Source organism: Cetorhinus maximus, chromosome 2, assembly GCF_964194155.1.
Source record: "Cetorhinus maximus chromosome 2, sCetMax3.hap1.1, whole genome shotgun sequence".
NCBI lineage: Eukaryota > Metazoa > Chordata > Chondrichthyes > Lamniformes > Cetorhinidae > Cetorhinus > Cetorhinus maximus.
The window spans coordinates 213,091,359-213,107,415 of record NC_135880.1 but is presented as its reverse complement, the minus strand read 5'-3'; positions in this window follow the sequence as shown (position 1 = coordinate 213,107,415).

Below are 16,057 nucleotides of genomic sequence, written 5' to 3'. Positions count from 1 at the left end.
GGAGATAGCACAGCGCCAGGGTTGAATTTGTAGTTTAAGCTTTGTTCAATGCTTGACATATATTTTTTAATAGAAATAACAGTCCTTCAGAACTCTACCTACCATTCCTTAAAGGATCAAGTTACAAATCATTTCATGTCTCCCAAATGTAAAATTTAAATATCTGGTGAGACCCTATAGAGAAAGCTTATAAAATGCCGGAGCTCAACGGCTTAAAATAACGTGGTGGACCCAATTTTTGTTCACTTTATCAACAAAGTTATACACCTTGAACATAGAGTGTATGTTAAAATGTTTACTCTTAGTGAGATTAATAGCCACATCAAATGACGTTAAATAATCAATCATTCCAGCAAGATGAGGTTCAATTCTTATTTAATCTGAAAGTTTGCCTTTCCTTTGTTTAGCTTTTTTGTGCCTTACAGGAAGAGGTAGTTTTATATCAGCAGTTCTTGCAACTCTTTCCTCTGGGAAAAATGAATAAAGGTAACCTTTTACCTCTAGTGGATTTTTGATGACCTGTGCAAAAGCAACTTCTTCAATTCGCTACAAATCCAGCAGAGCATAAGAAGCAACAACACTGAACAACTGGAAACCACTCTTCGGCTATAATGAAGCCTTTAAGATGCTTCTCTGCAGATGAGGTACAAATGGCTTGGAGGAGACAAGAAAAAGTGTAATGATGACTAAGGATAGCGTTGTGAAAAATGCACTGTTAATGGCAAATTGGATGCGCGTCATGGCTTTTCAAACTGATTATCCTTGTATCCTTGTTTTATATCCCAGGGCTGTCTAAAACTCAGATTTGCTATGTCCATTTATGACACATATTGCCAGTTCATGAACAGACTGGATGAAGTCTACGGAAGAACTGCTTGGCCAGGAACTTGTGGTAATAATAGCGGCGGTGTTATCAGCACTCATCATTATTAAGGAGTAGATCAGACAGCAATTTCCACCACCCACATACGTGTGGGAAAACATGGAAGTTGCTGCCTGAATTGTCATGCTCCTTCATAAGCTGCGCTATACTGGCTCAGAGGCTCCACATTCAAACATATGCAAGGGTGCAAAGTTATGATGCTCACCCATTAGTCACTCACTAAACATGTCAGAAAAACTTACAGCTTATCCATTCACCTCTACATGGAAGTATGATAACTCTTAATTACTGCAAAGCAACCTGTCTGTCACTGAAATTTTACTTTTACAAGTGTGAAGCCTTGCTCCCCCAAATTTTAATTATTGCTGGTGATTTTAAAAACACCTTTTTTTATTATTTGTTTCTTCTTATCTCTCTCTCTCTCAATTCCATTTTTCTTTCCCTCTATTTTACTTTCTGTATATTTTTTTTTATTCTTTCATGGGATGTGGGTATCACTGGCCAGCATTTATTGCCCATCCCTAATTACCCTTGAGAAGGTGGTGGTGAGCCACCTACTTGAACTGCTGCAGTCCATCTGGTGCAGATACACTCGCAGTACTGCTGGGAAGGGAGCTCCAGGATTTTGATCCTGCGATAGTGAAGGAACAGCAACATAGTTCCAAGTCAGGATGGTGTGTGACTTAGAGTGGAACTTGCAGGTGGTGGTGTTCCCTTGTGCCTGCTATCCTATCCTTCATAGAGGTCGCGGATTTGGAAGGTGCTGTTGAGAGAGAGCCTTAGTGAGTTGTTGCAGCGCATCTTTTATACTGCTGCCACTGTGCATTGATGGTGGAGGATGTGTATGTTTAATGTGGTCAAAAAGGAATAAAACTGGCTGGACCACCTGGCATTGACTTAGGCACCGGCAACAAAAACTGCACACCCAACCCCGTCAACCCTAACATCTGGGGGCTTGTGTCAAAATTGGGAGAGCTATCTGACAAACAAGTCAAGCAATCTGACGTAGTCATACTCACTGAATTAGACCTTACAGCCAATTTCCCAGACTCCTCCATCACCATCCTTGAGTATGTCTTGTCCCACTGGCAAGACAGACCCACCAGAGGTGGTGGCACAGTGGTATGCAGGTCATTGATGACACACCTACAGATTACTACCTACCCTCCCTCAGCTGAAGAATCAGTACTCCTCCACATTGAGCAACACTTGGAAGAAGCACTGAGTATGGCATGGACACAGAATATATTCTGAATGGGGGACTTCAATGCTCATTACCAAGGGTGGCTCGCTAGCACCACTACTGACTGAGCTGGCCGAGTCCATAGTGACTGATCAGTCACTAAACATTATTAGTGACACAATACTAGAAGACAGTTATGGTATTTGTTATACTGACCCTATCCCTCCTCCAATTACTTTTTCTTGGACTTGTCTGGTCTTTTAAATTGACTTGGAAAGTATATACACTTGGATTTTGGTCTCCTTCTTTCTTGATATATTTTGTCATCATTTCGAAAGTCGAATCCCCAAAAGGAAAGCTTAGGTCTTTGACCTACTCTTCTATTGCCATGCCGTAACCACTCCGAAACACAATAAAATAAGACATGGCCACATCTGTTGAAGTAAACCTGTTAGCACATACTGTTGGAGCTAAAGCCGCTTTAACCCAAGGGAGTATCATTTTCCTGATTTCATTCAGGAGTCTGGATCTGCGGCAGGTGGTAAGTAACCAACAAGAAGGAAGAACCTACTTGACCTCATCCTCACCAATCAACCTGCCACAGATGCATTTGTCCATGACTATATTGGTAGGAGTGACCACCACATAATCCTTGTGAAGACAAAGTCCCATCTTCACATAGAGCGTACCCTCCATCGTGTTGTGGGATACGACCACCGAGCTAAATGGGATAGATTCAGAACAGATCTGGCAGCTCAAAACTGAGCATCCATGAGGCTAACTTACTTCTCCTGGCTTATAAACTCTGCAGAGTCTAAAAACCAGTGGGCTGGGGTTGGATTAGACGTTAAACTTCAAAAAAATCTGAAACCGACCCCAGTGGGCAGCAAGCTGCTTACAGGTTTAACAGGTGTAAGACAAATGGTTGGTGATTTGGATATTTTAATGAGGATGACAATCTCGGATTTAAACTACTCTTCAGGTTTCACAATGGCTGGCCGGGTTTTCCAGGCTTTGAGAAACCTGGGAGCTGAAGGGAAACGCAGACAGCTTCAGGGTGAAGGTAAGTGCCTTTACAGCACGGCTTGTGGGCCAGGAGGAGCAGGAGGGCCTCTCCCAAGCTCCCCCTGAAATACAAAAGCCTGTCTTGGAGTTCTTGCTGCCTGACTGGAAGCCATGCCTGTCAATCAGGTTAACTTCTGGGTGGGGATACTGTCAAGGGCAAAAGACACAGGCTGTCACCAATGTAAAATACTTACTCAGCTTCTCTCCCCACAGGTGTTAACTGCCCTGCTGAGCCTTTTACAAATATTAACATGTGTGCAGATTAAAATACAATTGGTTATTGTCACTTTCATTCCATGATTCAGGAAGATGAAGGTTCCAAAAAAGAAAGAGAAAACTGTGCCTTGTACCCTTTTAAATGTGTCAGAGGAAAAGAAAACTTAAAGCTCTGGTGGAACAGAGTGTTTTAAACAGAGGTTTTAGCACCAGCAAAATGTGGTTGGTATCTGTCAGAGTGACAGTGAAAATTAAGTTGGTTGCAAACCTTTGTTCGAGTTAAAAGCAAGTCCCAAGTCAAATGTGGAAATGAAAACCATTGTAGAGAGATAAACAGGAAAGTAGAGAATGAGGCAGACAAGATACCTTTTTCTGCAATACAGACCTGATAGGATTGACCAGGCACAAATTGTATGTATTAGTCAAGGACAGATGGCAATGAGAGAACTCAGTAGTGACATGCTTACATTTAAGAGAATTAAGATTGTCCCCTTATTCGTAGAACTAGGAAAGATTTAGAAACAAGTTCTCCTAATTTAAACTGGCCTTCAAAGTTGATTCAACCTCAGCATTTAATCCTGAAAGCTGGTCATTTCATTCATAGCTTTAGTTTTGTTTATTATTTATGTTTCTTTGATAGTGTACACTTCCGTGAAATGAATGTAATCAGGAGAATGATACTCCCTTGGGTTAAAGAGGCTTTAGGACTAACAGTATGTGCTAACAGGTTTACTTCAGCAGATGTGGCCATGTCTTATTTCATTGTGTTTCGGAGTGGTTGGAATACGGCAATAGAAGAGCAGGTCAAAGACTTAAGCTTTCCTTTTGGGGATTAGACTTTCTAACTGATGGCAAAATATATCAAGAAAGAAGGAAACCAAACTCCAAGTTTATATACTTTCTAAGTCAATTTAAAAGATCAGACAAGTCCAAGAGAAAATAATTGGAGGAAGGTAGGGTCAGCATAACAAATACCATTACTGCTTTCTAGCTATTGAATTACTAATAACGTTTAGTGACTGATCAGTATTCATTTGGCTTCTGTCCTGTTCTGAAGCACAAGAGTGATGCCTCTGTGCAGCATGCAATATGAACATAAATGGCTTTGGAAGGAAAAGTCAAGCAGTACAGGGGTCTGCTCCTAAGCGCAGTAGTGGGAGCATACCAGAGGTGCCATCTTTCAGATGAGACAGTAAACCGAGACCTATTCTGCCCTCTTGGATGGATGTAAATGCGCTATTTGAAGAAGGGGAGCAGGGGAGATTTCCCCCAAGTGTTCTGGTCATGTTTATCCCTCTCATCATCATTATAACAGATTATCTGATTGTTGTTACATGGCTGTTTGTGGAAAATTGCTGTGAGCAAATTAAGTGATGTATTGTCTACATTACAAAAGTACTTTATTGGTTGAGAAACACTTTGGAACAACCTGAGATTGTGAAAGGCTTTATATAAAAAGCAAGTCTCTCTTTCCAAGCACTTTGATATGCTTCAGTGATGTGGTAGAGCGAAATTTTAAGCTATTTCTTTATTTCTTTCCTACCTCCATTCATTGGCAGGACCTTCCCTTTGCTACTCCAACAAAGGCAAAGAAAATTACTGTGGATTTTCAAAAATGCCTTCCAAAGAATTTTATTATAATTAGGAAGTAACTTTTACATAATTACTTAGGATTTTATAGCACAAACAGTTCATTTCAGTCCAACAAGTCCATGGCAGAGTTTATGCTCCACATGAACCTCACGCACCAACTTCATATCACCCAATCAGCACATCTTTAGATTCCTTTCTCGCTCATATTTATCCAGCTTTTAATTATTGCTATTCGTCTTAATCACTCCATGTCGTAGTGAGTACTACATTCTCACCACTGAACAAAAAGGTTTCTAATGAATTCCTCATTGGGTTTATTAGTGACTATCTTATATTCATGGTCCCTAGTTTTGGACTCCCTCACAAGTAAAAGCATCCTCTCTACATCTACCCTTTTGAACCCCTTCATAATTTTAACAACCTCCATCAGGTCAACTCTCAGTCCTCTCTGTTAAAGGGCCCCAGCTTGTTCAATCTTCAGCACTTTCCTTTAGCTCATTGCAACTTTAAGAATTCTTGTCTGGGGACCATTGCACTTAATTGTCAGCAAAAGTATAGTGTGGGGGCTAAATTCAAAAGCACCAGAAAATGGATGCAGGGATCGTGATGCATGATTAGCCCACACCTGTTGACTACAATGCAGCCAGCTTTGCGCTGCCTGCTCATTTCAATGATTCAACGTCTAGCCAGCACTAACAGCACTATTGATTGGCTCAATGCACCTGCAAGAACCGATATCGTGAGTGGCTAATGCCACTTAAAGTTAGCCTGCGCCTCTGAAAGGGGAGGTGTATTGTGGTTGGAGCAGGTGCTGAGAGTCATGCGGGAAATGACACTGACTGAGGAAACATTGACAAATGGCACAATATGGGAGATAGTGGGCTGCAAGGTTTGCAGGTGCTGCACTGGAGGACTTGGTGGAGGAGGCAGAAAGGAGGAGAAATATGCTGCATCCGCAATGGGCCAGAAGGACCGCTAGGCAAATACTTGGAAGCCAATGGGAGCAGATAGTGTGTAAGTCAATGCCAGGAGTCAAGCCCTGAGGACCTGGATGCAATGCCACAAGGAGTTCAATGATCTCACATAAGTGATCAAGGCCAGTGCATGCATCTTCAAAGCTCATATCCTAACAACTGCATCAGTAGCCTTAGAACCTACTCAAATCATCACAACCTTCATCACTCGCCTACCAACAATTTCTATCAATCAGAGCTCATTCCTGATATGCTCCACTGCACCTTCACATCCACATCTCACAGCTTGTACACACTGCCAACTCAGCCATATTACACTGCACTCACTGACACACTTCCTTCTCTCTTGAAGGACACAACCCAAGGGAGAAGGAGCTAAGCGGGCTGTGATAGTCATATTTAATCCTCCACTTCACATCCCATTTCCCCCTCATCTGACAATCTCTTCCACTTCACAAGCTGCAGATGATGTAAGCATGCAACCCTTACTTATCCCCAACACTCACAACCACCAGTTCAGATATCAACACTGTCCATAATTTAGAGGACAGAATTGAAGCGGGATCTGCATGTGGGTAGAGACCAGGCATGAGTGGGCTGCACCCAGAGCAGGTGGCCAAGGATAACGCAGATGCCAGCTCAGCAGAGGGTGAGACTGCACACGGGTTCTGCTGCAGAGGACTCAGATGAGTTTACCTTGCTTTGGATAATGTCGTTCTTACACTCGAGTTGATCATGGGTGGAATGGTGGGAGGCGACTAGGGTTGGGAAATAGCACTTTGTATAGATTATAGTCAATGCATCTAAAAAACAGGCAGTGCAATATTTACAAGCATATATGTGCCATGAATAAACAAGCATTGTTGCATTTGTCAGATGAATTGTGCAGGAATACCTGTTTAAAGACAAGACAGTGGAATAAAAGCAATTTCAAGCCTATTTGTTAAGGTTTGTCTTTACAATACATTTCTTTCAGATTGCATATCACTTGTACTGGGGATATTATGCATTTGGTGCTGATTTCATGCTGCTGTATAAGTAGGTAAGATATAATTGGAGTGAAGTACTGGATCAGTTCAGACTGTTTCTAGTTTAAAGATCAGGTTATGTCTGCTAACTGTGGCAATTACAGCAGGGACACAAGTTTTACATTGTGCTTCCCAGAGTATGACTGCAGTCCGGTTGGATTGTTGTAAAATAGGCTAAGAGCGAGAGAGAGAGCCGCCCTTCACTTAGAACCTGCAGCATCAGTAACATAGTAATGAATATCCACAATGGTATCCTGCCCAGGGATGACTTTTGATAACATTAATGTCAATATGATAATTGTCAACAAGACTGCCAGATTATTTGAGCAAAGAGGGAGAACAATAGTTAGAAAGTATTTTTCTTTTCTTCAACTTGATTTGGGAAAAGTGCCTGATCCACAGGTACAAATAGATTCTGATCTATGTGACATACAGTAAGGCACAATGATTTATCTGATTATGTCTTTTCTGTCAACTTACTATTCATGACTTGCATTTCCTTCCTTCCCCTCCAACAGAGGCTGCTCTCTCCATATTTTTTTAATGATAGTCTCAGTATAATATTTGGATTGACAAGTATCCAGACAGAAGTGTTGAGAAAGAATCCCACACAATGATCCAGGCCTGACAGTGTTTTTCTTGGCAGATTCTTTCCTGGGGACAAGAAGCATAAATACCTGAGCAGCACAAGTTCAAGGTTTTCTGAATTTCGTTTTGATAGTACATACCGCATTGTACATAGGCTGCAACACATCATTTTAAAGCACCTGCATGCCTGAAGCTCGCTGAAAGCACTAATTACCTGGTGCCCATTACGCCACCAAAAAAGGTTTTTCATCTAAAAGCCACGATGTGCTACCGTGAAACAATAATCCCCTGTGAGTTAGCAGAAAAAACAGTGTAAGTAACTTTAAAGAACCTGAGATCTATAGAATTAAAATAACATTGTGTGCGCTCATATGTGAGTGTGCGCCTGTGTATTCGTGTTTGTGCGTGTGTGTCTGTGTGGACAAACCGAGTGATATTTCATTTAGTTGCTTCCTCTATATGAACCAAGGCAAACCTAATTTAATTCGAATACCACACCATCTCAAACAGCATTTAATTTCAATAGCCCTAGTATAGCTTCAGAGTCAAGAAAAGAAACTGAAATCCATAAATTATATACCTACAGTATAAAAACTGTTCAGTTTAAAGTGCATGGAATCAATCAACATATAGACACTGAGGGATGTGTAACACCCGATTATTAGCCAGCTTGGTATCTAGCTTCTAAACCTGAATTATTTGCTGAAAATATGTGTCTTGTACAAGGCTCCTCTTAGAAACCCAGGTCCTAGAAGCATTTGAGCATCGGAAGTTATAGATCAAAGCTTTCATCACATGGGGTTCATGGCCACAGAACCAGCAACATTTTATTATGCAGCCTTTCATACAACAGTTTGAGTGACATATGATATCCTAATGCTGGTAGTAAAGCCAGACAAACATTTACAAACAATAGATCTCTAACCCAAGAAGCTTGTGGGAACCTTGATCCTGAGCAATTGTCAATCTTCCAAACGGCAGGCTTTAGAAATTCCCACAAAACTTACATCATCCTTGTTTTCTCTTACAGGAGATTACAAAGCAAACAAAACACACTAGCTTGTTGTCTGCTCTGCCAGTTAGACTTGTTAGAAGAGAACATTTTCAGATGCCCATCTCTATGGTTACCTATATAAATTGGAACCATTTTTGAACAGGGCCAGGACAGCTTTGTGCCAAGAGCAATTAGGATTCACTTGACTTCCCAATTAACCATTGCTTACTAGGAAGCACTTGCACTTAAGACATTTAAAGTTACAGGCCAGAATTTTGAGGTCGGTGGGCAGGCGGGCGGGCACGGACAGTGGGCCCGGGAGCAGCCAGGAAACGGCCCACCGCCCATTATCAGCCCCCGCCCGCAATATCATGCTGGCGGGACAATCAAGGCCCACCGAGCATGAAGGACGGCTCCCCAAAGGTCAGGAAGGGGTGGGGCGGGGGCCTATCGGCCGATGGGTCCAATGGCAACCTGGTAGCCGGTTTAAAACCAGCACAGTCAGGCTCTGGAAGGCTGCCGACGATGAAGACATCTTCGGTGTTGTCAGGCAGGAGAGTAAAAATTATAGATACAAATCCGGCTGCAAATGCCAGGCAGGGGTCAGGTCGGGTGGACACTCGCCTCCCCCCGCCTCCCCCGGTTTCCTGATGAGTGCCTCGCGGTCCTCCTAGAGGAGTTGGCTGCCAGGAGGGACACCCTTGTCCCCAGAGATGGAAGGAGGAGGCCACCGCACCTAACAAAAAGAGCTTGGGAGGAGGAGGCAGCACTGGTCAGCAGCCAGGATGTGGTGCGGCCCCCCTGGGCCCAATGCCGCAAGAGGTTTAACAACCTGCTGTGCTCAGAAAGGGTGAGTACCATGTTGGCATGGGTAAGTGTGTTGAAGTGTTAAGGGCTGGTCTTCCACCCATGGAGCTCAAGGGTGTTAGACTCCAAGCGCCAATTGTCAATGACGCCAGATCTGGCCAAGGGGGTTAGCCCTGGCTGCTTGGACTGAGTGCCTTGCAGCTCGAGGGCCACAACTCGGGTATGCCCTGCCAGGTGCTCCTCATGTGAGGTTGGCCAGGTTGCAATGGTGCTGCAGGTAGAGAGTGGACTAATAAATGCTCCTCTGTCCTCTCAGGAGAGGATGGCCCATAACAACAGTGAAAGGTCACAGACCGGCAGAGGGCCCCCAAACCTCCTAATCCTAAACAGATATGAGCAAGCACCTCAGTCAACCGACAGTGGAGGGGCTGGTGTGTTAGATGAAGGTAAAAGTGCAGTGCACAGGGGTGAGAGTTTCGGATGGTGCAAACATTCCTGTATAGTCTCATCATTGATGGGAGCCTCAAAACTGGATGCCACATTGATCATTGAAAGACGATGGCACCAAGATACAGCTCTCCATGGTCTCACCAGGGTGCCTGACATGCACAGTGACAGTGTGATGATTTTAACTAATGTCATGTCGTTGTTTTCCCTTAGGTTTGCAACCACACAACCAATCGCAGGGCCCAGAAGACCCACCCCTTATGCCAGAGGACTGCCAGGCTCCAGATGCACCTGCATCACACCCGCTCTCTGAACCAGGCACCAGTGCAGATACCAGCACCACGGTGGGCATTAGATCTTTGGCTAGAATGTCGGTGCACAGCGGTGAGGGCATTTCACACTTCACTCCACTTGAGGTGCAGGCAGAAGCAGAGAGTGCCCAGGGTGCTGGCAGTTGGAGGACTGCTGGAGACCAGGACGATGCTGAGTCAAAGGCTGATGATAAGCCTCTGGAGTGACCCATTAGGCAGCAGATGCTGGACGTCCAGCGAGATGTGTGGGAGGATCTGGCAGAGATCCATGAGTATGTGTGTGCCATGTTCTCCGGGATGAACGAGTCCATATGGAGCGTGAGCACTGCATTGACCATCATGGCCGAGCGCACTGCCTCCTCCTCCTCCATTGAGAGCAGCAACTTTCATGGAGAGGCAGCTCCAGGGACAGAATGAATTGTTCCTGAGGTTGCGCTCGGACCTGCAAGCCTTCACACAGGCACTGACCTCAGGTAGTCAGTGTCGATGTGGGATATGGATGAGGCACCCAGTATCCCAGCTAGGTCTAACAGCATTTTTGGAGAGAAAAACAGAGCTAACATTTCTAGTCTGTATGACTCTTCTTCAGAGCTAAAGAGAAGTAAAAATGTGATGAAATTTATACTGTTTAAGGGGTGGGGGGGTGGAACAGGTGATGCTGGATAGAAGGCCAGCGATAGCTGGGGGCTAAGGAGAGATTGACAAAGATGTCATGAACAAAGGGGACAAAGGGGCGTTAATGCTAGTGGTAAGGGCTAAAGGAGGTGCTGATAGTGGCATTAAGGTAAGAAAGCCGAATTTCTCCTTAAACTTGTCTCACTTCCTCCAAATAAAAGGCATGGCTATGGATACCCGCATGGGCCCCAGTTACGCCTGTCCCTTTATGGGTTGTGTGGAACATTCCTTGTTCCAGTCCTACTCAGGCCCCCTCCCACAACTCTTTCTTTGGTACATCGATGTCTGTTTTGGTGCCACTTCATGCTCTTGTCTGGACCTGGAAAAATTTATCAATTTTGCTTGCAATTTCCACATGGTCCATCTCCAACACTTCCTTTCCCTTCCTTGACCCCTCTGTCTCAATCTCTAGTGATAGACTGTTCACCAATATTTATTACAATCCCACCGACACCCACAGCTACCTCAACTACAGCTCCTCAGGCCCTGCTTCCTGTAAGAACTCCATCCCATTCTCTCAGTTCCTTCACCTCCGTCACATCTGTTCAGATGATGCCACTTTCCAAAGCGGCGCTTCCGACATGTCTTCCTTCTTCCTTAACCGAGGTTTCCCACCCACCGTGGTTGACAGGACCTTCAACCCTGTCCGACCCATCTCCCGGGTCTCTGCCCTCATACCTTCCTCACCCTCCCAGAACCATGATATGGTCCACCTTGTCCTCACTTTTCACCCCACCAGCCTTCCCATTCAAAGTATCATCCTCTGCCAGTTCTGCCAACTCCAGCATGATGCCACCACCAAACACATCTTCCCCTCACCCCCGCTGTTGGCATTCCATGGGGACCGTGACTTCTGGGACACCCTGGTCCACTCATCACCCCCAAGACTTCATCTGCTTTCTTACCTTAATGCCACTATCAGCATCTCCTTTAGCCCTTACCACTACCATTAACACCCCTTTGTCCTTTTGTTCATGACATCTTTGTCAATCTCTCCTTTGCCCCCCACCTATCGCTGGCCTTCTATCCAGCTTCACCTGCTCCACCCCCCTTAAACAGTATAAATTTTATCACATTTTTACTTCTCTTTAGCTCTGAAGAAGAGTCATACAGACTAGAAATGTTAGCTCTGTTTTTCTCTCCAAAAATGCTGTTAGACCTGCTGAGTTTATCTAGCATTTTCTGTGTTTGTTTCAGATTTCCAACATCCAAAGTATTTTGCTTTTATCCCAGCTAGGCGCCCGTTCATCAATGGTGTGCAGGGGAGTCCAGAGCGACCTCACATTGGCATACGAGCTGTCTGTCGCCTCTGCGGCCTCCTCTCAGGGCGCTCTGGATGACGACAGCAGCTCCTCTGCCCCTCTGCCAGTGACCGTGGCATCTGATGAGGCTGCGGCGACTGGAGAGATACCAGCTGTGGAACTAGCCGCTCCCTCCCACACGGGGCCAACACAGGCTCCACTGGCCAGAGGATGACCCCCAAGGTCATCAAGGCCAACAGGACAGCAGAGTCAGCAGGCTGTCTTCAATGCCGGTGCCAGTGAGGGGGGAGCACCAAGACATAACGCTTGCAAACCTAAGTTTAAGGCACCATGAGCACAAGAGGGTCTGGTCATGGGTAATCTATTGCTGTGCAATGTTTTGTTTAATTTAGCTGGTCTGGGGTTGAAGACCAGAGAAGGTTCTGTTAATTTGTTTTGACTGCCAACATGAGATAAATTTTATTTTGTTATAATGGCCTGAGTATACTTCACCTTTTTTATTTAATGTGGTGCAGGGTATGCCAGTATGTAATGCTGGACGTAGGTCCCTCTAAACTTTATTACACAGGTGCTGAGTGGATGTTGAGGTCAAAGAAAAGGGTCATTTCAGGTATCCATGATGGAGGCGGTGCCCCTGGCATGAGGTAGTAGCACTTATTTGGCAGCCTAGCTGAAGAAGCGTTGAATCAAGATGTCCCTGCTGTCCCTGCCTCCCTGGAGGTTACAGAGTCTGCCTCCACGCCTTCAATGTTCTCCTCACTGTGCTCCTCTTCTGACTCACTACTGGATTCATCATCTGTGGCCTGTGCAGCTGCGTCAACATCCTCTTCCTCCAGTGGGTCCACCCTTGCCAGTGCCAGATTGTGTAGAGCGCAGCATACAATCACTATCAGTGTCACCTGCTCCGGGGCTTATTGTAGTGCTCCCCCTGAAATGTCCAGGCATCGGAAACGAGTCTTCAGAAGACCTATGGTCCTCTCTATCTCTGCCCTTGTGGAAGCATGGGTCCTGTTATACCACTGCTCTGCCTCTGTTCTTGGGTGGCGGAGAGGCATCGTAAACCATCTTTTCAAGGGGTTACCCTTGTCACCCAGCAGCCATCCACCCAGTTAGGCTGGAGCACTGAAGAGCCTCGACACCTGGGAGTGCCTGAGGATATAAGCATCATGGGAGCTGCCAGGGTACCTTGCACAGACTTGCAGAATATGCATCCTATCATCACACGCTAACTGCACATTCATGGAGTGGAAACCCTTCCTGTTGACGAAGGCACTCGGCTGACCCGCTGGCACCTTGATGCCCACAGCTGTGCAGTCATTTGCACCCTGGATGTGGGGGAACCCAGCAATCGCTGCAAAGCCTCTGACTTGCTCAGCCTGGCTGACCTCGCCCATACGGAAATGAATGCAAGTCAATAGCCGCCTGAACAGAGCTTCTGTGACCAGCTTGACACAACTGTGGACAGCTGATTGGGAGACTCCACACAGATCTCTCACTGACCCCTGGAAAGAGCCAGGTGCATAGAAGTTGAGGGTCACTATGACCTTCAGATCCACTGGCATGGGATGTCCACCCACACAGTCGGAGGTGATCTTAGGCCCAATCATCTGACAGACAGAGGTCACAGTCTCCCTGGAGAGGCGGAGCCTCCTTCGGCATTGCACCTTGGACATATTGAGGTAGCTGCATCGCTGCCTGTATACCCTGGCAGCAGGATAGTAGCGCCTTCTGTAGCTGGAAAGAAACTGGAAGAACTGGAGGAACAACACCTCATCTTCCGACTAGGCACTTTACAGCCTTCCGGACTAAATATTGAGTTCAACAATTTTAGATCTTGAACTCCCTCCTCCATCCCCACCCCCTTTCCATTTCTTCCCCCTCCTTTTTGTTTTTTCCAATAATTTATGTAGATTTTTCTTTTCCCACCTATTTCCATTATTTTTAAATGTATTTCCACCCATTATTTATCTATACCTTTTATGCCCTTTTAGTCTTATTTCACCCCACCCCACTAGAGCTATCTGTACCTTGCTTGTCCTGCTCTCCACTCTTAATTAGCACATTCTTTTAGATAATATCACCACCTTCAACACCTCTTTGTTCTTTTGTCTGTGACATCTTTTGGTTATCTCCTCCTATCACTACTTGCTTGTCCCAACAACCCACCCTTCTCCCCCCCCACCTCCTTAAACCAGCTTATATTTCACCCCTTTCCTATTTTTACTTAGTTCTGTTGAAGGGTCATGAGAACTCAAAACGTCAACTGTGCTCTTCTCCGCCGATGCTGCCAGACCTGCTGAGTTTTTCCAGGTATTTCTGTTTCTGCTTTTGTTTTGGATTTCCAGCATCCGCAGTTTTTTGTTTTTAGTCAGCAATTGAAACCTTAACTCTGTTTCCTATTTTGCATAATTAAGTACTCAATTACAGGATATTTTATGCAGCAGCCATCTTGGCAATGGCAGGCAGCCCCCTGCACCTCCTCACTGTGCGGAGAGGCCACCAACATCACAGAAGTTGACACCCTACAGAAGCGTTGAAGGAGCCATCAGAGCCAGAGGCCCCATGGCCCAAAGAGAGGTCCGCGAACGCAAAAGGCAGCCCAAGCAATCCATCCAGGAGGGATTTCCCTCTATCCTGTGGGATCTATCACCCTCAGCCCCCTGTCTGAGGGCACTTTCACATTGATGGTTCTTGCAGTCTCCAACCTGCTTCAGCAGCACCCACCTCTTCTGATGGGGCTGCCAAGGCTCTGGAGCTGCTGGCCATCTGATTGGACCAGCAACTAAAGGAACCCACTCACCATCCTTAATTGGGCAGCAGGCCAACAGGCAACCAATTAGAAGTCTGCCTGTAGTAAAATCACTGAGCTGGTCCTGCTGGCAGCAAATGCGGGCTAGGAACCCACTTTTTGTCATGCATGGGGCCCTGAGGCCCACAGTAAAATTCAGCCCCTATTTCTCCAATTCCATTTTGTGAGTATGCTGCACAGGACCTTTTGATATTGTCATGAGGAACTATGGAACAGAGAGTGATGGGACAATAGAGCTGTGCCCCTGATCACTGTCCCTCTGCATTCCTAATATCAGATGACAGAAGGAAGACAGGAAAAGTTCCAGGAGAGACAATAGGAGAGGGCAGTTCTGGCACAGCATCCCATGGATAGTGCAGAGTGACACAATGGCAGGGGCTGGCAGCAAGTTAAGAGCATACCTGCTCACACGCTGCCCAAGGAATAAAATAATTTTGGAGGCAAACGGAGTGGATCAAACCCCACAAGCTATAGAAGGTTATTTTATTTGAGGAGATGAGTGGACTTTATGAAGCAAACCGCTTTTGATGGAAACATTTCAAACTAATGGTGAGTCCTCCACAGTGAACCATCTGCACATGCCTTTATTTCATTCAATATTGTCAAAATGTTCACGTCCAACCCTGAAATCTGACCTTTCCTACAAAATCTTTTTATTGCCAGTGCGTCAGAAAAATAAAAGGAATCTTTTCCACATCTGCCTTTATCAGGAAAATACATAAAGAAACTGCCTTCGGGTAGCAGAATCAAGCCGCAGTTGCAACTGAGCCGTTCAATTATCTGATCCCTGCAGATGGTTCACACAGAGATCCTAATCCTACAACAGTTTGTCCTGGCCTGAAATAAATTCTATTTGTGTATTTGGCGGAAAGAAATCGTGTCTCAGCTATAAGCCAAATGGCTAATTCTTCAGCACCTTGCATGCTAAAGTCCATACAAGGCACACCAAAGCCGCGTCATATATTCTTTACAAAGTGATGTATGCCCGCAGAGAAGAATGAAACAGTTAACAAGCAAGTTTCCGCTCATTCCTTTAATCATTCTTCCTAAAACAAAATTGAGAGCAGCGTATCCCTTTCTTTAAAATCTCTTTAGATCTATTTTCTTTCAGATTTCCCCCTCAAATCTATGACATGCATCATTCACAGGCTGAGGCTGCAGGTGGGGCCTCTTCCACAAGCAACTAGGGATGGGCAATAAATGCTGGCCCAGCCAGCGAAGC